At 34.5% G+C, this 23,398-nt stretch overlaps 1 protein-coding gene and 1 long non-coding RNA gene across 4 annotated transcripts in view; one reads left to right on the top strand and one right to left on the bottom strand.

Annotated features, from left to right (window-relative positions):
* LOC132738509 (uncharacterized) overlaps positions 1 to 23,398 on the top strand; it is a 65,295-nt gene that overhangs the window by 39,527 nt on the left and 2,370 nt on the right. Inside the window, exon 1 of one of the 3 annotated variants that reach the window (XM_060726014.1) lies at positions 4,771 to 4,943. The exons of 1 other annotated variant lie outside the window; for it this stretch is intronic. The gene's annotated coding sequence lies outside the window, so the exon portion shown is untranslated. Of the gene's footprint in view, positions 1 to 4,770; positions 4,948 to 23,398 lie in introns of those variants that run through there. One more of the 3 variants, XM_060726013.1, reaches the window with a different exon arrangement.
* LOC132738507 (uncharacterized) lies at positions 21,336 to 22,462 on the bottom strand. Its single transcript, XR_009626884.1, has 2 exons — positions 22,250 to 22,462; positions 21,336 to 21,935 (listed from the first exon to the last, which is right to left on the bottom strand). It is a non-coding gene; the product is annotated as an uncharacterized LOC132738507 (long non-coding RNA).

Genomic DNA, 23,398 nt, shown 5'->3' with positions numbered 1-23,398 from the left:
TCTTCTGACTGTTTATATGTTCGAAAATTGTATATCTCTATTTGGATGTTCTTCTGTGGCGAAAAATAGTCCCCAAGCACTTTCTTTGTTGCGTCATATGTTTCTTCCGTCTCTTTCTTCTCAACGTCATAAATATCATAAACCTTTTCACCGGCGTAGTGTAATAATAAAGCTCTTTTTTGGTCATCATCGTCCACTAACATTCCCTTGAATAAATTCTCTAAACGACCAATCCATTTTTCCCACCGTGCTCCTGAATTTGTTTTGTCCGTCTCAAGATCGAAACTTGGAAAGTGTGGCAAGTTGTTCATTATTTTACTTAGTTTACTTCGTTATCCATCCATAAACTAGTAAATTTTTTATATCTAGATAATTCCTAAACAGTTAATCACATATTTTGATATCCTCGTCGCCAGATGTTATGTCCAGGGTATAGATATTATAAGAAACACATTTGATTGTAACTACGTTTATTTAGAAAGCCATGTTATATCTTGACCGGAAGTTCAGTACTCTTTTTACCCATCATGCAATATAGTTATAAATAGCAGACTACAGTAATGAAGGATATTACATCGATAAAAATACATGCAAGATGTAAAATTGTACAAGTACTTTAAAGATATTGTCCGGCATTATAATAGCCATAAAATATCCGTCAATTAGCCACAAAAAAATCGTCTTAAAATTGATAAACTGGATATTGACCAACCCAACATTTACCGTAAATTGCAGCACGTGATTGCAGTAATTGCAAATTTTGATTTTTTTTTGTTTTAAGCTGCTTGACTAAATCGCCAGTGGAAAACAATGATAAAGTATTTAAAAAGTATTAACTTCCAAACAACAATTTGCACAACAACCAAAATTGTGAATATTTCTTCAGAAAACAGGAAAAAATCCGATTGTCACATATTTTCGCGACACCGATAATTTTGATATTTATTTAAAGGTGAATATAAGCTATGTTCTGTTTAAAAATCTTTACTATTATGGCAGAAAATTTGTATTACGTTGGTATGATGACATTTTTCAGTAAGTTATTCAGAAAAAAAGGCTGCATTCTGTGAATGAGTTTGCAAGTGTAATTTTTATAGGCTAATATGACCTAGAATTACTCCAGTAAATGTGGAAATTGACTGGTTTTAGCTGACAAAATTTGATAAGAACAATCAAAAGAAATTGTCTGATAACAGCACTATGTAAAGTTATAATGAATCTTAAATATTATTGTTATACAGTAATTATACTATTCTGTTTTTATTTGTTTGAGTCGTCAGACCAAACAAATAATGGTAGCGAAATTTCAGAGTCTAATGCTGTTAATTGCAAATGCCGAAAGTAGTCCACTTTTTTGAAGCGGTTACTTCCCTTTATATGTACACTAACGCCGAAAAATTCAGGGGAGATCACTGCGTAAAGATTGTCAAAGACAGGCACATTAATTTTCAAGCAAAATAATTCCCGAATGGTCGAAGATTTCTAATATTATTTTATTGTATTTTCTGATCGAAAATAAGTAAATACAAAGCGGGCATTCAATCTCTGACACAGAAGTTTACGACAAACCTAACAACAAGTAGTTCTCAAAACAGATTAAAACTAGCGATTTAAAAGAAAGAAATATTTTTATTTTGTTACAAGTATCCAACAAATTACAACGCATTCAAAGTTTAAAAATAGCGTTGGCTTATATAATTGTCAATAAATGCACAATCACAAATTACGCGGATGAATATGATTTTATCAACGAAAATACTATTTTTAGCGATGTCGATTACCGAATACTACACAAACCGAGTAGTGGAATATATAGATTCTACATGTCGGACTATTTGGGCGAGAAGATTTTCGCAAAATTATTTACTTCAATTTTAAACAACAGGCTTATCCTGAACAAAATACCTCGAAATTATTAAGGATTACAAACCCGAAATGCAATGGAAGTTCTAAATTTAGAATGACTTGATGTTATTCAAACATTGTTTGTATAACTTCTCAATGGTGCAGGGGTAACGCGCTCGCTTAGTGAGTGAGAGGTCTGGAGTTCAAATCCCAGTCGAGGAAACTTTTTTTTTAAATTCTTTTTTAAGTGTCTTTGTTAAGGATGTAGCCATGATATACAAGGATAAAGTGTAACTGTCGTAAAAATGAACATAAATGATATTTTTATGCAACTCTAGTTATGCAGAATTTCGTATGTATCAAACTCTGGTGCCTTGCAAAATGAATTATAATACATAAAAATAAACTTATACAGGAAAATACATACAGATATACAGTATGAATTAGATTGCAAAGATCAGAAAATACCAGAGAACTTGCAGCCCTTTGATTCTTTATAAATATACATGCTTATAGTAAGCTCCAGGATTATTTACATCTGTGTTAAACAACAGTTAAAGTCGTTACAAGCCCTAATTTAGAATAATACGGTTTTCTTCAGGCCGTTCACATATAAATTCACCGTGGCTGAAGGGTTTTCGCGCTCGCTTAGGAAGCGAGAGGTCTGGAGTTCAAATCCCAGTAAAGGCAACTCATTTTTTTCAAATTGTTTAAGTAAAATAAATATTGGATTGAATATCAGCGTTGCAATTAGTCTTATAGCCAATTTACTACAATTAAAACGCTGGAAAGCATTGGTGGCACTATACATATAATCTCACAACCTGTACCTTTCTTACATTCTGAGACCAAAACAAATTCAGCGCCTTCTGTGCTTTGATTTTAGTTGTGGTTCTATGTAAAAAAGGTAGTTATCAATGTACACAAATGTATCAATTTATTTGAGAATCCTTATAAAACTAAAAAAGTTTTATACGTATTGTTTATTTAATCAACTGCTTATGTTGTTAATCGCTAAATCGTAAATAGTCCGCTGAACTTTTGGCTATTATTATTTTAAGTTAAAAATATATTTCTATGCCCGTTTCTAGAATTTCAAATATGTCTGTTTCGTTTCTGTTAGTTATTTTTGAATGAGGTGGTGTAATATATGTACAGCATATATATATACGTCTTGATCTAAGAACAACAATGATTTACATATTTTCAGCCATATTATACCAGTTTGATTTGTCTCTACTATTTTAAGGTATGGTTTAAGTTTATTTTTTAAATAAATGCTTATTCCACCACTGTATCGTCCTTTTCTAGTATTCAAAGATTTGTTGCCGTATAAATTTTTGATACCCTTGAATGTCAAGATTGAAGTGCGTGTTCTTCGACAGCCAAGTTTCCGATCGAATTTTTTTTTTAAATGCGTTTATTTAAGGTCGCCGCCGGAAAGCCCATATGGGCGACCGTACACTCAAGTCGGGCCATCTTAGAGCGTCCCGCCGAGATTTTTTCGTCGATTTGTTTCCAGCTTTATTGGTGGAGGAAGACCCCAGGTGCCCCTCCGGGCATTATTTCAGGCACGAGCGGGCACCTGGGTAGAACCACCGACCTTCCGTAAGCCAGCTGGATGACTTCCCCACATGAAAGATTTCGACCCGAATAAGGATCGAACCTACAGCGGTGAGGGACCTGTGATTTCAAGTCAGCGACCTTAACCACTCGGCCACGGAGGCCCCACTTCCGATAGAATAATTACATCATAACGATTTAATACACTGATAAAGTCAAGGTCCGCTAATTTTCTCACTAAACCGTTCTCTGCAGACGACCATTTCAATGTTATGGCATTCTGACTATAGATTTTGTTCAGTGATACGTGACATTTTTGTATTTTGAACCCTGCCGTATATACAGGTACAACTGATTCAATTACTGTCCCGTCACACAACGAAATCTTTAATGCAATCTTTTAAAATAGATAAAATAATAGCCAGCTGTCATATATGGCGTGGAATTGTCGAAAATATGAAAGACTATTATTATCTTAAAACATGCTTTTGTTTCGTCATTACTTATTGTAATTTGTTACATGAATTATACTGGAATATGTAGTTATGTTTGTTTCGTTTCTGTTTCCTTAAAGGCCCGTGTCGCTTTTATTTTTTATATAAAACAAACTAAATTAAATAAAGTATAGTGACATAACCATAGCTTTACTCGCGCGCGCATCTACTATCCGACACGACTGCACATACTATCATTTAATCCACTCTAATATTTGCACGTTTAAAAAACAATTGTTACTATTCTTGTGACACAAATGAGTAAAATACGCCTCCAAATGCTAAAGCTTGCCAAGCTCATCGGATAAACCTTCTCTATATTCGTTGACGCGTCTATATAATTATAGTCTAACACTAACATTAGACCGCTATAACGATATGTTATATGACATATTATTTTATTCAACTCGTTAAATAAATTCAGTATTAAACTTACACTCATTTAATATCCTCTATTTACTCGTTGCTGCCACCACTCATGAAATACTTATTTTCAATTTATAAAAAAAACTTGAATACATTTGTATCCTCTATTTATTACACTCCTACGCCGTAGTTTATGTTATAAACAGAGGCTCGCATAATATAATTTTATTCAATTCGTTAAACGTACACTCATTCAATATCGTCTTTATATCGTCCAGTAATGAAATATGTGATCTAGATATTTTTTTTACAAATTTATTGCACGTGTTTAAATGTTTCTGCTAAGTTGCAGCCACACTTTACAAAAATTCACAACGACGCTTTAAGAATGTATAATATGCATTTAGGAATAATTATGTTTCTGAATACGTAGTACAATCTGTGTTTGTTGAAATTATGGTATTTAAAAGTCAAATTAAGTCCACATATCGACGTATTCACAGTTCAAGTAGGTATATGAAAACATTGAAAAATACCAATAATGAAAGCAAATTTTGGCAAGATTAAACTAATTTTATTTAATCAGCAGTAGTTCACGGATTATTTTTGAAGAACGATCGTTTATTTATACGACACAATTAAATAATAATACGGACTTTATTCGGATAAAGACTTGTAGGTAAAATATATTCAAAATTGCTTTCACTCCTTTCTTTTTTGTATCTATCACATTTATAGTTGTTTTTATTTTCTTTTATAATTTCCTTTTATGTAAACTTGTTTAGTGTGGGACAAAAAATTGAAATAAAATTCCCTTCCAAAATTCCATTTTATTTAGTTCATTGTTTGCACACGCATCATTTTACTTGGGGACCATACGCCGCTTTTCATGGAATGGCACGAAAGTGTCACATTGAAGGTTCAATGATAACCGCCCTATGAACACATCTGCGGATGTTTGATTTAAGAAATAATATCGGTCTGAGCGGTGTTTATCATTTTGATGCGTAGGAATTGAGCACGAAGGCCGTAGGCCTGAGTGGTTATTTTTTTCGCATCAAAACGACAAAACCGGTGTTAAATAGCCGATAAAGACCGCTCAGACCGATATTATTTCGATTCTAGAAGAAGATCACTAACGTTATTTTTTCAAGCGGAAATAACTTCCAGTGCCGATTTTCGTATAATGCTGTTCGATTTCGCACCCTACTTTTGCTAAGATATAGAAATTATTAAACAAAAGAAATAATAAGAAGAAAAAAGTTATTTTATTAAGTTTTCAACAATAAAAACTTACGTCTTAGAATGGATTGTATTGTGTTTACATCAGTGCCAAATTTATCAAATTATCATCCATCTTATGTCAACTGTGGCCGGTCTGTCCACATTTATAGCATCGTCGGATACCCGAGGCCGAACCATTAACATTTATCAGTTATGTCATGTTACATGTTAATCAACCGTGCGTATCCGACGATGACATTTAGTTGTTAACACTCTTCTGGTCATTTTGTTTGTTATCCCCCGCCGATGGAATCGGGAGAGGGATATTGTTTTGGCGTTGTCCGTCCATCCGAATTTCGTTTCCGGACTAGTTCTCTGCAACTACTGGCTGGAAATCAAGGAAACTTTATGGGAATCATCAATATCAAGAGGAGATGCGCTTGTTCCAGTCAGACCCTTTAACTCAGAGTTATGGCCCTTGATTAGTTATGTAGTATGCATATAGAGTAAAAATCGTTTCAGCGCTACTTCTCTGCAACTACTGGCTGGAATTCAACGAAACTTTATGGGAACCTTCAATACCAAGAGGAGATGCGCATATCATTGCCTTGTTGGGGTCAGTCACTTTAACTCAGAGTTATGGCCCTTGATTAGTTATGCAGAATGCATATAGAGCAAAAATCATTTCCGCGCTACTTCTCTGCAACTACTGGCTGGAATTCAACGAAACTTTATGGGAACCTTCAATACCAAGAGGAGATGCGCATATCATTGCCTTGTTGGGGTCAGACACTTTAACTCAGAGTTATGGCCCTTGATTAGTTATGCAGAATGCATATAGAGCAAAAATCATTTCCGCGCTACTTCTCTGCAACTACTGGCTGGAATCAACAAACTTTATGGGAACCTTCAATACCAAGAGGAGATGCGCATATCGTCACCTTGTTCGGGTCAGACACTTTAACTCAGAGTTATGGCCCTTGATTAGTTATGCAGTATGCATATAGAGCAAAACCGTTTCCGCGCTACTTCTCTGCAACTACTAGCTGGAATTCAACAAAACTTTATGGGAACCTTCAATACCAAGTGAAGATGCGCATATCAATGCCTTGTTGGGGCCAGACATTTTAACTCAGAGTTATGGCCCTTGATTAGTTATGCAGTATGCATATAGAAAAATATTCGTTTCCGCGCTACTTCTCTGCAACTACTGGCTGGAATTCAACAAAACTTTATTGGAACCTTCAATACCAAGACGAGATGCGTATATCGTCGCCTTGTTCGGGTCAGACTTTTTAACTTAGTGTTATGGCCCTTGATAACTTATGCAGTATACAACCAGAGCAATAATTGTTTCCGTGCTACTTCTCTGTAACTACTGGCTGGAATTCAATGAAACTTTATGGGATACAAAGAGATGTGCATATAGCCGCCTCCAGTCAGACACTTATAACTCAGATTTATGGCCCTTGATTAGTTATGAAGTATGCATACATCTCATTGGCATTTCCAGATATTACTATTTAACACAGAGTTATGGCTCTGTTATATCCCTGAATATTTATCAAGTTCAAAGAATATTACTGTTTATGCCACGATAAATATATAAATAAAACCTTATGTCTTCAGTTGTTGTGTTAGTAATAACCAGTACTCGGGGATATAAATTCAACGAATTTGCTTGTTAACACTCTACTGGTCAGACTTTTGCCCTAATTGTCTCAAAACTTGGTAAGAATGTGTTTGACGGTTTTGCTCCGAGTTTGAACATGGACCATCTTGGTTGAAAATCAGAAGTAGGTCGCAGTAGCCAAAAATAGAAAAATGTTTACTCAATACTGTGTATGTCACACAGCCTGATAATGGAAAAAACCTTGTTAACTTTCTTTCCAATATAAATGAATTTGTTGGAAAGGTTGTAAATGCAGACTATATGATAATGAAAAAATTAAAGTACATCTGAATTGATTTGATTACAGATTTCATTTTTAGCTCGACTTTTTTTGAAAAAAAAAAGTAGATCCTGGCGGCATTGCCGTTGCCGTCCGCAAACATGTACCTGTATCATAACTTTTTTAGTTCTTAGTGTATTGTCTTCATACTTGGCTACAACAACCCTTGGGACAAGACCTTTCAGTAGACCACACTAACCTTGACCTTCATCCATAAATGACCTTGACCTTCAATGCCAAAAGTCCAAATTTTGCTTGTTCTTGCTATTATTGGCTGTAACTTTTTTGAATGGATTGTCTTTAAACTTGAACATAATAATCTTTAAGGATATCCCTTAAAAATAAGCAGACAGACCTTGACCTTTATTCATAAATGACATTGACTTTGAAGGTCAAATTATTGAAATTGTCATTTTTTTGTCTATTATTGACTGTAACTTTTGTTATTTTTGAATGGATTGTCTTCAAACTTGAACATAATAATCTTAAAGGATAGTCCTTTAAAATAACCAGACAGACTTTGACCTTCACTCATAAATGACCTTGACTTTGAAGGTCAAATTATTGAATTTTTCATTTTTTTTGGCTGTAACTGGCTGTTACTTTGCTATTATTGAATGGATCTACTTCATATTATAACAGAACATTCTTTATATATATATTATGTGTGTGTGGACTTATATTCAATCAACACATTGAAAAACACATTGTCCTTAACTAATTAGTTTCATGCGCAAAACGCAATCATCAGAAGTGTAAATGGTAGTTTCTCAATAAAGGGTCGTAACTATGAAGTGTAGATGGTGGATTCTCAATAAAGGGGCGTAACTTATACTGTTAGTGGTGGTTCGTTTCTAAAGTTGCTTAATAGGTATTTCCTGGAATATCTGCAGGCTGATACAAGTTCGTATCTTTTGTTAAGTGTAGCGTTTTCTTGTCTGCAGATAATGTAGAATTTATCCCATAGGCACAAGTTGCATCGGTCGGAGGCTGGGTTGTAGGGTGAGGCTTGTTTTAAGATATTCCATGTTATGTTAAAGTCGATGTTTTCTTCTTTAAGTCCCCAGATATATTTACTAAATTCAGTGCTGTTTTAAGCTTAGGATTTCTAAATGATGCTTTATGGTTTGTAAATCGGGTTTTGAAGGTATTTTCTGTTAGTCCTACATGTTTGTTCAGGCTTGTCATCGTTTGTTTCCACTGTAGCTCTATATACAACCGATTTCATTAACATTTTTTTTTTATTAAACATTGGGAAATTCTTCGTCTAGTATTTTCAGAAACGTTTTTCCAATGTTGGTATATGGTGGGTTATACCAGGTTATGTTTCTGCTTCTGTTTTTGCGTTTCTTGGTACCTTTGTCAGTCTTTTCTTCATTTGAGTTGGTGTTTATATCCACTATTTGGTAGACTAAATACTAGATTAATTGGTATTGCTGTGTCAAAAGATTCCTGGTCGTATGATATTTCGCATAGACGTTTGTTAACTGAATTGATTTGATTATAGAATTCATTTTTATTAATAAACGATAAAGTCATTCATTTGAAAACTAATGTCTAGAGATAATTACAACACACCAGCATATATGTACTTAAGGGCAATGAAAACGCACGCCCGCACTAAATGCATCTTATTACATGAAAACAAAACACTAATGACTCTATTAGATATATATCATAACTTTAATACAAAACGCAAACTTAACAACTGAAAATAATTCAAAATATTTAAAATCAAATATACACCAGTAAATCGAAGAACCACGGGTATCACACTTTGTCATCACAGTAATGCAAACGTAACAAAGGCAAAAACCAAAATGAAAATCCAAAACAAAGTCACTCATAAATGTCTATTCGTAATGTCACCGTCGGGATATTTAGAAACGTCAGCGACTCTTACAAATGTACATCGTCGCCTCATAGACCTTACAGTGCGGATAGTCGCCTGTGGAATCTGACGATATTCGGTCTGTAGTGCTTTGCATCAATGCTTTTCTTGGTATTGGTACGCGTTTAACTTTTGAGGCATGGAGGAGCACGTGACCTGTTTTCGATACATGGAGGAGCATGTGATCTGTAAACCGTACGTGATTGGTTAATTGACCTTTTCGAAAACCTAGCTAAATACCGTTTGCCGAAACGTTACAGATTTACCTCTAGGAAATTAGTCCGAATTACAGCTAATTAAGAACAAGAAACTATTACGTGATATTTCTAATTTTATTTAATTATTTTACCGTTTAGGGTGGAAAAACTTGAATGATGTGTTTGAAAATTATCAATGTTTCTTTAAAATCTATCTCAAATTTTACAAATACTGAAAATCTACAAAATAAAAATATTAGTTGAAGAAGGGAGAAGGCCGAAGATAAAACAATTACAATGTATTTCTTTTTAAGAAAATGATTAAATAGGCCTACCATTTTATGAATGATTCCGAGCAAAAAAAAATAAAGTAAACACACAAGTTTACGCAGAAATTATCTCTATTTATTATGGCATATGTCACTACGAATATTTTTATTTTGTATATTTTCAGTATTTGTAAAATATAAAAACGGTAAACGGTAAAATAATTATAGAAAATTAGAAATATTACGTAATAGTTTCTTGTTCTTAATTAGCTGTAATTCGGCACAAACATTGATCGATTATTGTTAACTATATTCCTGATACAAACGTTTATTTATCTGAAAATAGTTAAATGAAATATCTTTATATCATTTAAAATGTTCCCCGCAGGAAACCATTTTACTCGTATAAATCTGTGATGTATATAGAATGATGAGTTGATGACCTAAATATTTCGAAAATCTATTTATAGAGGGATGTACTCCTATCGATAATTTCCGGTCTCTCCCGGTCTATTTTGACGACCGGCGAATAGTACCACACGTTTATTGTCCGGTCTCTCCCGGTTTTGGAGTAGAATGATGTTTGATACCGTTACAGAACAGAACAAATATTTTAACAGATAAATAAGCCTTTTTCCCAAAATGAATGTTTGTCACTTAGTTTGGTTACAATTATTAATAAACACAGATCAACTCTCAAATTTATTGATTATTATTATACATAAACATACAATTCGAAAAAAAAAAAACACCAACAACAATAGCATGTTTCATTTTTGCGACGGACGCGCCCTCAGAGCTAAGTCATCTACACATGGGATTTCGTCGGCTACAATCGCGCAAAGTGTCCTCAACCGAATAACAGCCCATGAAATAGTACATGAATTTGATCCTTTAAAACTCACATACTTTGTCGGGATATCTTAAAATCTTCCATATTTAGCCTTTTCAATTTCAAATTAAGTTATCCAAGTTAAAATATGAACGTATTTGATTGATAAAAACGTTGTAGTCCCGTAGTATTATTGCGCAATATGAAAATTACTGCCGAAACGATTTACAGCTGTCGAAAAAGTAGGACAGCAAATTATACTATAATAAAGGTGTAAGCTCCGAGTTCCAAGAAATTATTAGTAGGAAATAAATATTTCTACATTATACAAAACATTATTATTAACAAATCAAAAGTTTTTCGTGACTCTAGAATAACTCGCGCATTAATAAAAGAAGAACTATTTTCGTGACTCATACCGCGGGTTTAGCTGAATATTCAGCAGTTATTAATAAATTCGATACAGTACAATGGTTAGTATAAATATCTATTTTTGAAAATGCATGTTACAAGAGAGTTTTTCAACACTTTACCACCATGTAGTCTTTCATGGTAATATTTATTGAAGGAAGTTATAATATCAGTTCTACTGGTTTGTTTACATATTTTTCTAGATCACGATATGAGTTAACCTTCGCTATTCTAAAACTGATTCTGCTTCACCTGTGCTGACTTTCGGACAGGCGATTAGGGAGTACACATTATACATGTAATAAAGCAGCGGATATTTACTTTGTTTACATGCAATACTTTAAGAAAATCTATACAATTGTAAGAAGCAAACAAGTTGAAAATGGAATTTAGTGTGAAATTGAAAAGGACAACTTAACACTGTAGTGCTTAAGTGACATTTAAATTAAAATAAAAACGATGTGCTCTGGCCTCTACATCTTTACCTTGTAAATAAAAAAAATCTAAAAAATACACTTTTAATTGCTGATGATTTTAACCAAAAATATTTTTAATGAGACATATCCAAGAGAAATAAAAATACAAATGACTTATATTTTATTGTCTATATGCCCACTATGATATAACACGAACCAATTCTAAATAACATTCTCACATGTATAATGTATTATGCTTGAAGTTAATTTGCATGGTTTTATTTTAGAAATATTTATCATTCCTTGGAATAAATCGATAAGGACACTGATTTACAAGTTTGATCAGAGTTTTTAGGCATAAATTTCATTCTGTATTTCAATGCTGGAAAGAAGAAAATCTGAATTATATCAGATTGGGGACACATAAAATATATTGCTCTACAAATCTCGAACTTGTATGGAACAAATTTTCTCTGTTATATCTTGTGTGTGTGTGTGTTTTTTTCTTTCTTAAAAAGCCTTAATGTCTCTCCGGTTGCATGTCCGTCGCATTCAGTGCTGCAGCACTTTGATATCTATATGAGATAAAAACAATAAATATGTACAATAATTTAGAAAAAAGGTACATTTTTATGGTATTGATATGACACTATCAGCTTTGAAACATTTTATTTAATTTGTTATTCGTGTTTAGTAAAGATGCCGAGGCATTATTCAAAGTTACAAATTAGATTTTATGAATTATTCAATTGATTGATAATTCAAAAAATGATAAAGAAAAATAGAAATGTACATGAACATGGTTTAAGAATAAACAATATTATATATTGAAAGATTAACCATAATTTACTGACTTTTTCCAGTTAAGTTTTGACTTATAATCGTCGGTCAATATGACAATTGAATTCTTAAAATTTATTTTACAATTTTAATAAAAAGAGTAGTAAACATAAAAACTCAGTATTAAAATAGCACATAAAACACACAAAAAAGATAACAATATTAATAAAATCTGTATTTTTTATTAAAATTAATAGATATTACAATTATTGTATAATAAACAATTATGCTCAACATGATCAACATGGTAATATAACCAGTGTCATATTTTTACTAAGTGTGAACAGATACCTTAAGAGGGGGTCTTCGCTAATAGCGATAAAATAATAAGGGACAATTACACAAGTGTGGTGTTGATCATGCGTTACACATATGGATTATAAAAGATTGTATACATGTATATCCGTTGCTATAAATAACCACGATCATAAAGAAATAACAAGTAATATTCTAATCTCTAGCATGCCAATCAAAGTTCATAATGAACTATGTCTTTCGTCCGCTCATTCATAAGTGATATGCAATTCTGATAAAAACCATTGAAAAGTTTATAAGAATATCTTGTCATCATATGTCTTCTAGTTCATCTTCACTTGATGCATTTCTTGCTTGTTGGCTTAGCCACGGCTGCAAGACATTTGATTTGGAAAACTTGTTCCGGTTAGGTGGTTTCCTGCTTACATTTGTTAGTGCATGGTTGAACGGGAAACCAGCTGCAATCGTGCCAATCGCAACTTTTCGGCCCTTTCCGTCACTCTTCGGATTAATGATAATAGCCGATGTAGTTCCGATTGCAATCGTGACATTCGGGCGATTCCGTCATACTGCGGAATCAGACGTAGTAATATTACGGAAATCTAAGCTATTTTAGTTACTTCGGTAATCCAAGTTTGTTTATATAAATAGGATTTCTATTTTTACTTGATTCCGTTTCAATTCTTTTTCAAGACGCAAAAGTTAGTTTCTTTTATAATTGGTTTTTGTCTTTATTAGTTTTATACAATAGAGAATGGTTACTGTAGTAGTATTCCGTCTCCAAAGGGCGGTCCTGCTTATCAAAAGATCGTGACCGAATCACGCAGAATATTAGTGCATGATCAAGTTATATTTAGATCTACTGACAGAGTTTAAACGTCTTGGTGAGGTAATCTAAAAATAGCCCATGCATATCATTAACCTTGCCACGTGCTGATCTCCTGTGTTGTCGATCATAGATATTTTAGGTGCATGCTTATTAATTGGTACCACGTTAACGAAGTCTTTTAGTGCATTTACTTGTCTATAAAGCTGCTATATAAATGAAATTAGCAACTGCCAAAACGAAAAAACCCTACATATCCGTTTAAAAGTGAAACTTTTTTTCGAGAAAAAAAACACTAAATAAACCCTTTATGATATACAAATACGTAATTAAAAAAAAATTGTGATAATAAATTGAAACAAAAAAAAACAATTTTAAAGAGAAGGGATGATGGCACAACTGAGCAAGCCTTTCCTTTTAAAAGGAAACTTTATCTTGTTGTCCTATTAATACAATAAAATTTTGGATTTAAACCAACAGCAGTTACCTCATATGGTCCGATTACATCCGTATATGCATTTGGGTAATGGATAATGATTTAACGAACATATTTTACTTTATTTGTTTATAATAATGCTCCCATTGTAAATATTGCCGATGCCATATTTGTCAGATAAAGATTTTTAAAGTAGGTCTAGGCAAAGTGTCACTGTCTTTAATTTATTTAACTTTGTCACTTATCGACAGTTCTCGTCGAATTCTTTTCGGCCATGGAATAGAACTTAGCGCCGATAAATGTCGTTTCCATTGCGTTGTCATTTTGGGAAATGAATATACAAAAAGCAACGCAATATAAAAATACTCTATTCTTTATTCATACTGATTTTAACTTACCAATTCATCGTGCATTTTGGCATTTATATAAAACGGTAAAAGCTATGCTTTACAATAAATCAAACTGTGAAAAGAGACATAATTAACAAATAAGACAATCAGTGTTCAGATACCGCTCAGGTAGCGTTTTAGTACACAAGGTCGTACACACCTTCGTCGTACGGTATTGTCAGGGTAATTGTCTATATAATTGACTTTGTAGTCCCCTATCAACTGTCCGATATTCGATTTTTACAGATTCCGGTATTGTCAATGTTTAAAGAAGGGAAAATTTGGGACTGAATAATTCGTCCGGTATTTAGAGAGTTCCGATTTTTTCAGCGCCCGGTTTTCTCAAATTTCACTGTACTATAATTTGGTAATTAAGTCGTGTAGGATGATTCAATTAATTGACTTTGTATAGAGTTCAAGCCAGGTCATGTCTTTCATTAGATAACATCACTAAAGACTCAATATTACTGTTTCAATATTCTATACTGCAGTCCATTAACGGGTGTTTCACAAACTGATCGATTTCTTTATTGCTCATCTATCAGCTTGCCTAGCAATACACAGTAGGAACGTCATATTTTCCTTGTCTCATTAATAACTTAGGAAGAAATAAGCCTTAGTTTGAGTCACTTGTTAGGGACATTGACCTTGGCCAGAAGATGACCCATATTGATTTTGAGGTCAATAGGTTAAAATCAACATGGCCTTGATGACAAAAATGGATTATATTATCAAGCAATGTATAGACCTTTTTACGACGCGGTCCGTTGCAATGATAAATCGACCGGAAGTAGTATTTCCCCGCACATGTGCAATCTGCGTAGGGCAAAAAAGCATAGTCTTACATAGAAAATATAGAAGAAGTTCATAGACAATTCCGAGTTAGTTTAAGGTAAAAGGTAGAAAATTATATAAAACAGCTTTAAACAAAAATAGAAAAAATTCCTTTATAGCTTTGTTGCCAACATTGCCATAAAAAGGCATGGAAAAGGAAATTGTTTAAGAATTCCCCCTTACGGTGGGCCCGCTTACGGTCACGGACCTGACATTGAGCTTTTTTTTAAAAGAAAGTGTGGAATTATATCTATTATTCAAATGGGAGTCAACTAAATTGTTGTTGAAATAGTTCATAAAAAAGATAAAAGAAACTTTATAACATATGAAATCGAGGTTAATTAGCATTCTGAAAATAGTCAGAACAGGCCCGGTGATAATGCATTTTTAGTGTTCAGTTTACCTGATTTTATCCTTTATTTGACTGTGATGCAAAACAGATAATTTTTAAGTCACATAAATATATTTTAAATTGTTTTTTCCTTCAAAATCTTTAAGGAAAGTGAAATAACACTCATTTTATCAAGTTCCTCGTAACACATGTTAATATTTTTTTAATGCAAGTCACACTAATTGTCACTTCACAAATCAATAAACATTGATGAGATGGTATATATTAAAGTTACTTAAATTACGATTTTCATAATTGTACGTGATTAACTATGTGATAGTTCTAAAACGTCCCGGTTGAATGATATTTATACAATATCTAGCTGGAAACAAACAACCACGGCAGCGTGTCAATCTGTTTGACACTTACCGCCTGGCCAATCCAATCCAAAGTTAGTGTACAATACACATTGTGTAATATTATGTAATACAGGGGTAATAGAATTTAATCTTTAACTCCCTGCTGTTTAAATTTAAATTACGGATGAAAAAGTCATCTAATGAGACGTCTTTTGTATGCGCCTTTTGACCATTGGATTATTAGTCCTGCATATTTATAATATCTGTTATAAATATCAATTGACGTTTTAAGAACAGAACAGAACAGGTTAAGTACTTACCGCTTTAAGTCATCCCAAAATAACTGTTTTCGGAGTGTAGGACAAAAGCCCCCCCCCCCCGGACGAAAGCCCCCCGTCTAAAAATGACAAGGTGGACAAAAGCCCCCCCCCCCCCCTGAAATTTACACATAGGACAAAAGCCCCCCCCCCATCAAAAATACAGGTAGGACAAAAGCCCCCCATCTTTTTTCACATGCACAGGTGCTCAAATTCATCAAATTTCACACAAACTTCTAAATAAAAATGAAAAGAATTTGTTTAAATGTTTATTTATAATGTATATATTGAAGTGATAACAAAGTATATGATAACAGATGAAATAATGCATGCATGCGATACTGAATTCATAGCTTTTCATATACACAACAAGGGTCAGAAGAGTAGTAATGTTTAATCACTTTTGTAAATTTGTAAAGGGATCAAATTAATATCCTGTGCTTTATGTCACCTACATGTGATGTCCATACATATCTTTTAAACACATAAAAAACACAACTTTAATACACTATATGTAAATTTGATTGACCATGGGGGGGGGCTTTTGTCCTACCTTTACTTTTTATGGGGGGGCTTTTGTCCTATGTGTAAATTTCATGGGGGGGGCTTATGTCCACCTTGTCATTTTAAGACGGGGGGGGGGGGGGCTTTCGTCCGGGGCGGCTTTTGCCCCTTCCCGTTTTCTGGTTGATATAACATGGAATCACGACTATTAAAGCCTTAAAGTATCATACACTGTTGTCAATTTTATTGCGCTTTTGCCCTACGCATTACGTATTGTAACAAGAGGGCCATGATGGCCCAAAGTCGCTCACCTGTATATAGGCTCCCGGAGCGGGCCAGTTTAAACCCTAGGGTTTTTATTTGAACAAACTTGGTTGACACCCATTAGAAGATGTTTCATGCTAAACATCTAAGGTCTAGCTTGTTGGGTTTTTTAAAAGAAGATTTTTTCAAGTTTTTTTCTTTACACATATAGTTAAAAACAATGACACACCTGGGGCAGGGCCAGTTTTGATCCCAGGGCTTTTATTTGAACAATCTTTGTAGACACTTACTAGACAATGTTTCATGCTTAATATCTGAACTCTAGCTATTCAGGTTTTTTCGAAGAAGATTTTTAAGTTTTTGCTATACACATATAAGGAAAATCAATGTCCCCTGGGACGGGGCCAATTTTGACCCCAGGGCTTTTATTTGAACAAGCAAATTCGTTGAATTTATATCCCCCGCCGAGTACTGGTTATTATTAACACAACAACTGAAGACATAAGGATTTATTTATATATTAATCATGGCATAAACAGTAATATTCTTTGAACTTGATAAATATTCAGGGCAATAACAGAGCCATAACTTTGTGTTAAATAGTAAAATCTGGAAATGCCAATGAGATGTATGCATACTACATAACTAATCAAGGGCCTTAAATCTGAGTTATAAGTATCTGACCGGAACAAGGCGACTATATGCACATCTCCTCTTAGTATCCCATAAAGTTTCATTGAATTCCAGCCAGTAGTAGCAGAGAAGTAGCGAGGAAACAAATATTTTTCTATATGGATACTGCATAACTAATCAAGGGCCATAACTCTGAGTTAAAGTGTCTGACCGGAACAAGCCGACGATATGCGCATCTCCTCTTGGAATTGAAGGTTCCCATAAAGTTTCGTTTAATTCTAGCCAGTAGTTGCAGAGAAGTAGCGCGGAAACGATTTTTACTCCATATGCATACTGCATAACTAATCAAGGGCCATAACTCAGAGTTAGAGAGTGTCTGACCGGAACAAGCCGACGATACGCGCATCTCCTCTTGGTATTGAAGGTTCCCATAAAGTTTCGTTGAATTCCAGCCAGTAGTTGCAGAGAAGTAGGGCGGAAACGATTTTTACTCTATATTCATACTACATAACTAATCAAGGGCCATAACTCTGAGTTAAAGGGTCTGACCGGAACAAGCCGACGATATGCGCATCTCCTCTTGATATTGATGATTCCCATAAAGTTTCGTTGAATTCCAGCCAGTAGTTGCAGAGAACTACTCCGGAAACGATTTTTACTCCATATGCATATTGCATAACTAATCAAGGGCCATAACTCTGAGTTAAAGTGTCTGACCGGAACAAGCCGACGATATGCGCATCTCCTCTTGGTATTGAAGGTTCCCATAAAGTTTCGTTGAATTCCAGCCAGTAGTTGCAGTGAAGTAGTGCGGAAACGATTTTTTACTCTATATGCATACTGCATAACTAATCAAGGGCCATAACTCTGAGTTAAAGTGTCTGACCGGAACAAGCCGACGATATGCGCATCTCCTCTTGATATTGGTGATTCCCCGTAAGTTTCGTTGAATTCCAGCCAGTAGTTGTAGAGAACTACTCCGGAAACGAAATTTGGACGGACGGACGGACGGACAACGCCAAAACTATACCCCCCTCCCGATTCCATATCTTAGCTCTAGCTGTTTGCATTCTTTAAAAGAATTTTTTTAAAGTTTTTACTATATGCATATAGGGAAAATCAATGACCCACTGGTGCGAGGCCAATTTTGATCCCAGTGCTTTTATTTGAACAAACTTGGTAGACACCCATTAGAAGATGTTTCATGCTAAATATCTTAGCTCTAGCTCTTTGGGTTCTTTAAAAGAAGATTTTTTAAGTTTTTACTATATACATATAGGGAAAATCAATGACCCCCAGGGCGGGGCCGATTTTAATTCTAGGAACAAAATTTGAATAACTTTGGTTTTGGGGCCTATAGATGATACCATAGACCAAATATCAAAGCTCTAGGCCATTTACTTTCAGACCAGAAGATTTTTCAAGTTTTCACTATATGTATATAATGAAAATCAATGACCCCCGAGGGCGGGGCCAATTTTGACCCGAGGGCCATTATTTGAACAATCTTGGTAGAGGTCTACCACACAATGTTTCATGCCAAATATCTTACCTGTAGATTTTGCCAATTCAGAGAAGAAGATTTTTTTATGTTTTACTATATACATATTAGAAAAACCTATGACCCCCTGGGGCGGGGCCAATTTTGACACTAGGGACAAAATTTGTACAACTTTGGTATTGGACCTTCAGATGATACCATAGACTTGATTTTATTTAGGCTTTCTTCGTATAATTTCTCCGTGGTGCAGGGATAACGCGCTCGTTTAGTGTGTCAGAGGTGTGGGGTACAAATCCCATTCGAGGCAACTATTTTCTTTTTTTTAAGTTTCTTTGTTAAGGATATGCAAGGATAAAGTGTGGCTGTCATAAAACAAGAGGGCCATGATGGCCCTGAGGTCGCTCACCTGTATAAAGGCACCCGGAGCGGGGCCAGTTTAAACCCCAGGGCTTTTATTTGAACAAACTTGGAAGACACCCATTAGAAGATGTTTCACGATGTTAAGTTTTTACTACACACATATAATGAAAAACAACAATCTACCCCCCTCCTTCCGCCCCCCTCCCCCCCTTGGCAGGGCCAATTTTAACCCAAGGGCTTTTATTTGAACAAACTTGGTAGACACCCATAAGAAGATGTTTCATGCTAAACATCTAAGCTCTAGCTCATTGGGTTTTTTTAAAAGAAGATTTTTTAAGTTTTTACTATACACATATAGTTAAAACCAATGACACCCCTGGGGCGGGGCCAATTTTGACCCCAGGGCTTTTATTTGAACAAACTTTGTAGACAATTACTAGAAGATGTTTCATGCTTAATATCTAAACTCTAGCTATTTGGTTTTTTTCAAAGAAGACTTTTAAGTTTTTCCTTTACAAATATAAGGAAAATTAATAACACCCGGGGCTGGGCCAATTTTGACTCCAGGGCTTTTATTTGAACAAACTTTGTAGACACTCACTAGAAGATGTTTCATGCTTAATATCTAAACTCCAGCTATTTGGGTTTTTTCAAAGAAGATTTTTTAAGTTTTTGCTATATACATATAAGGAAAATCAATGACCCCCGGGGCGGAGCCAATTTTGACCCAAGGGCTTTCATTTGAACAAACTTGGTAGACACCAATTAGAACATGTTTCATGCTAAATATCTTAGCTCTAGCTCTTTGAGTTCTTTAAAAGAAGATTTTTTTAAGTTTTTACTATATGCATACAGGGAAAATCAATGAACCCCTGGGGCGTGGCCAATTTTGACTCCAGGGCTTTTATTTGAACAAACTTTGTAGACACTCATTAGAAGATGTTTCATGCTTAATATCTAAACTCTAGTTATTTGGGTTTTTTTCAAAGAAGATTTTTAAGTTTTTACTATATGCATATAGGGAAAATCAAAGACCCCCTGGGGCGGGGCCAATTTTGACCCAAGGGCTTTTATTTGAACAAACTTGGTAGACACTCACTAGAAGATGTTTCATGCTTAATATCTAAACTCTAGCTATTTGGGTTTTTTCAAAGAAATTTTTTTAAGTTTTTACTATATGCATATAGGGAAAATAAAATACCCCCTGGGGCGGGGCCAATTTTGACCCCTGGGCTTTTATTTGAACAAACTTGGTAGACACTCACTAGAAGATGTTTCATGCTAAATATCTTAGCTGTAGCTCTTTGGGTTCTTTAAAAGAAGATTTTTTAAGTTTTTACTATATGCATATAGGGAAAATCAAAGACCCCCTGGGGCGGGCCAATTTTGACCCCAGAGCTTGTATTTGAACAAACTTGGTAGACACTCATTAGAAGATGTTTCATGCCAAATATCTAAGCTTTAGCTCTTGGGGTTTTTTAAGAGAAGATATTTAAAGTTTTTTCTTTCGTTTGCCATGGCAACCAGAGTTCTGCATGTAATTAAATTCTTTGAACAATTTTTAAAGGTGACCACCAAAGGAACATTCCTGTGAAGTTTGGATGAAATTGGCTTAGTGGTTTATGAGGAGATGTCATTTAAAGTAAAAGTTTACGGACGGACGGACGGACGGACGCCGGACGAAAAGCGATCACAAAAGCTCACCCTGTCACTTTGTGACAGGTGAGCTAAATATGAACAAAAATGATTTTTGATGCAACTACATGTATAGTCATGCAAAATTCCACATGTATCAAACTCTGGTGCCCTGCAAGATTAATTAAAGTACATAAAATAAACTTATACAGGAAAATACATACAGATATACAGTAAATATGTATTATGACATTGATATTAATATAACGTACAGGTATATAACTTCTTTTGTATGCCAGATACATAGTTATACTGGTGATATACCTTGTCAGTGCCATATTATTTACCCAAGCATTATATAAATGAACACAATAAATATTATCAAGCTTAAACATAACTAGAACTCCGCGAGTCGGATGTGTCGCCTTGTGAACAATGTAGTTTAGGAGAAATGGCCAGGACAAAAATGAAATATGAAAAATAACAAAGGGCAATAACTAAAAAAATAATAAGTGCAGAGCAGCAGTTTCTGTGCACTGCACTTCTTATCAATAAGATCTATCATTCTATGATGTTTCAAGTCCATAGCTTTCATACTTGAGGAGAAATGACCAGGACAAAAATAAAGTAAGAAAATCAACAAAGGGCAATAACTCAAAAAATAAGAAATGCAGAGTATCAGTTCTTATGCACTGCACTTTTCCTTAATGAGATCTATCATCCTATGAAGTTTCAAGTCCATAACTTTTATACATTCGGAGAAATGGCCTGGACAAAAATTAAGTATGAAAATTAACAAAGGGCCATAACTCAAAAATTAAGAAATGCAAAGTACTGATTCTTGTGCACTGCACTTCTTCTTAATGAGATCTATCATCCTATGAAGTTTCAAGTCCATAGCTTTTATACTTAAGGAGAAATGGCCCGGACAAAATTAAAGTATGAAAATAAACAAAGGGCAATAACTCAAAAAATAAGAAATGCAGAGTACCTGTTCTTGTGCACTGCACTTCTTCTTAATGAGACCTATCATCCTATGAAGTTTCAAGTCCATGGCTTTTATACATTAGGAGAAATGGCCCGGACAAAATAAAAGTATGAAAATTAACAAAGGGCAATAACTCAAAAATTAGGAAGTGCAGAGTACCGGTTCTTGTGCACTGCACTTCTTCTTAATGAGATCTATCATCCTATGAAGTTTTCAAGTCCATAGCTTTTTTAGTTGAAGAGAAATGGCCCGGACAAAATCAAAGTATGAAATTAACAAAGGGCAATAAACTCAAAAAATAAGAAACTGCAGAGTACCGGTCCTTGTGCACTGCACTTCAGGTTATTGAAAGAAGCATGCATACCAAGTTTGAAGTCAATCAGACTTATAGTGACTGAGTTATGCTCCGGACAAGCTTTAGGGGACGCCGACGCCGACAACGACAACGACGCCGCCGACACAGACGCCGCCGACACCGCCGACAAAAGTAACCCCTATATGTCACCTTTTCAAGGCGACACAAAAATGGATTATAAAATTATAATAATAAGAATAACGATAATTTTCCCCACTTCGACTATTTTTACAGGATTCCGAAACGTCCGAGACAATTGATGTTCTGTCAAAAAGACACAACCACAAAATTTTAGTCAGTTATTTTGAATGCAAAGTTTGTTTTCGTCACTATATTATAAAATATAAGAACAAATTTAAAAAGGGAAATGGAATTGATATCAGTAATAGTCAGAAATTCCGCATTTTAAATAAAGGTACTTTTGTAGGCGATTACTTTGCAAGCTCAAGAAAAAATATTTCAAGCGCTTTCGTAGTAATTTTTTTGGTATCTGATAAATGCAATGAATAAATGGTAAAAATTAAGTTCCCTGAAGTGAATTTGTTTAATATTTCTTATGAAATTCTGAATGTTTTAATTAATAAATGGTAGTCGCGTACATTACAACAGGATATTTTTTTTACAAATAGGGTTGCTTCTTTCAAAGAGTAGTATACGCGAAGTATCTGGTTGATGTTCAAAATATAAAAGTGACCACTTTTTCGGCGCCACCCCCATCAAAATGGTACATCAGGGGGTTGCCTTCCTTCTGTTTGGGGGTTTGAAGGGGGCGGTGGTCCCACTCATCGCCAAGAAAATTTTGGACATGTGACAGGCTAAAAATGGCCTCCGGTCGATCTTAGGGTAACTAGTAACCGACGCTGAAAAGCCTTTTACTCTATCTCAATTCTTTGAGAAGTTGCAGCAATTTGAAATCAGTTTTGATGGGAAAAAAAACAATGCAAAATAGTGATTTTTGGCAATTTTGAGACGTCTCCCCGTTGCCATGGTAACAGGGAATTTACGATTGAGGCTATGGTCTAGTCAACATTTGTGCCAAGTTTATTGAGTATTGAAGTATTTTTCATAGTTCCATAGCAGTTTGAACTTGTAACAGGAGGCTTGTCAATGA

Source organism: Ruditapes philippinarum, unplaced genomic scaffold, assembly GCF_026571515.1.
Source record: "Ruditapes philippinarum isolate M1 unplaced genomic scaffold, ASM2657151v2 ctg1332_1_1_1_1, whole genome shotgun sequence".
Lineage (NCBI taxonomy): Eukaryota > Metazoa > Mollusca > Bivalvia > Venerida > Veneridae > Ruditapes > Ruditapes philippinarum.
This window is presented reverse-complemented; position numbering and strand designations above follow the sequence as displayed.